Source organism: Hylobates moloch, unplaced genomic scaffold (genome assembly GCF_009828535.3).
Source record: "Hylobates moloch isolate HMO894 unplaced genomic scaffold, HMol_V3 SCAFFOLD_1466, whole genome shotgun sequence".
Lineage (NCBI taxonomy): Eukaryota > Metazoa > Chordata > Mammalia > Primates > Hylobatidae > Hylobates > Hylobates moloch.
In genome coordinates this window covers 1-1,830 of record NW_026653741.1, presented here as the reverse complement: position 1 = coordinate 1,830, position 1,830 = coordinate 1, and positions in this window count along the sequence as shown.

Genomic DNA, 1,830 nt, shown 5'->3' with positions numbered 1-1,830 from the left:
TTTTTTTTTTTTTTTTTTTTGAGACAGAGTCTCACACTATCACTGGGGCTGGAGTGCAGTGGTGCGATCTCAGCTCACTGCAACCTCCGCCTCCTGGGTTCAAGTGATTCTCCTGCCTCAGCCTCCCAAGTAGTTGGGATTACAGGCTCTGGCCACCACGCCCAGCTAATTTTTTGTATTTTTAGTAGAGACAGGGTTTCACCATGTTGGCCGTGCTGGTCTTGAACTCTTGACCTCCACCCGCCCTGGCCTCCCAAAGTGCTGGGATTACAGGTGTGAGTCACCGCACCCAGCCTACTGTACATTCTTATTGTTGGAATCAGTAACGTGCAAGTATTACCTTTCCTGGTTTTGGCTTTTTTAAGTAAAAAAGTAAAATTCCTCTGTCCCAGCGATCCAAGTCTCCATCCAGTGGGTACCCATTGTTAACATTTTTACTGTGTGCAAACACAGATAATACCCAGGATTTTTTGACTGTTCTACATAGCAGGGTCACAGCATATTTGCTTTTTAAAAAGCATCTTCTTTTCTCTTTTATCCATTACATCTTACGTAGCATTTTGTGTCGTGTAATTTGCCTCACTCTTTAGATGGCTTTATAAACAGAAAAACACAAATTGTAACCACCACCCAGGTCAAGTAATAAAACATTTTCATCACCCAGAAACCTCCTTCCTGCCCACTCCCCATCATGCTCCTCCTTTCCTTCTTATTAGCACCTTTTATAGTGTACCCTGTTTTTGAATTTTATATAGCTGGAAATAGAGTATGCATTCTTTGGTGTTTGACTTGACATTTTACTTGTGAGATGTGTCCACATTCATGCACATAGCGGTAGGTAATTCATTGTCATTGATGTATATACTGTTCCACACTATGAATATAACCACAGTTAATTTATCCATTCTGCCATTGAACATTTGGGTTTCCAGTTTGCAGTTATTATATATAATATTGCTATAGATAATTGTCTAAGTCTTTTGGTACACATGAAATATGTGTATGCTCAGTTTTAGTAGATATTGCTAACCTTTTTTTTTTTTTTGAGACAGATTCTCGCTCTGTCACCCAGGCTGGAGTGCAGTGGCGTGATCTCAGCTCACTGCAACCTCTGCCTCCCGGGTTCAGCTATTCTCCTGCCTCAGCCTCCCTAGTAGCTGGGACTATAGGTGCAGGCACATGCCACTGTGCACAACAAATTTTTGTATTTTTAGTAGAGACAAGGTTTCACTATATTGGTCAGTCTGGTCTCGAACTCCTAACCTCAGGTGAGGCCTCAGCCTCCCAAAGTGCTGGGATTACAGGCTAGAGTGCAGTGGCACCGTATTGGCATTCACTGCAACCTCTGCCTCCTGGGTTCAAGTGATCCTCATGCCTCAGCCTCCCAAATAGCGGAGATTACAGGCGTGCGCCACCACACCGAGCTACATTTAAAATTTTTAATAGAGATAGGGTTTTACCATGTTGGCCAGGCTGGTCTCAAACTCCTGACCTTAAGTAACCTGCCCACCTTAGCCTCCCGAAATGCTGGGATTACAGGCATGAGCCACTGCGCCCAGCTGCTAAGCAATGTATTAAAGGGAGTGTTTCAGTTTATATTCTTTTTTTTTTTTTTCCTGAGACAGAGTTTCACTCTTGTTGCCCAGGCTGGAATGCAATGGCACGATCTTGGCTCATGGCAACCTCCACCTCCTGGGTTCAAGTGATTCTTCTGCTTCAGCCTCCCGAGTACATGGGACCACACACATGCACCACCACGCCCAGCTAATTTTGTATTTTTAGTGGAGATGGTGTTTCTGCATGTTGGTCAGGCTGGTCTCAAACTCCCAA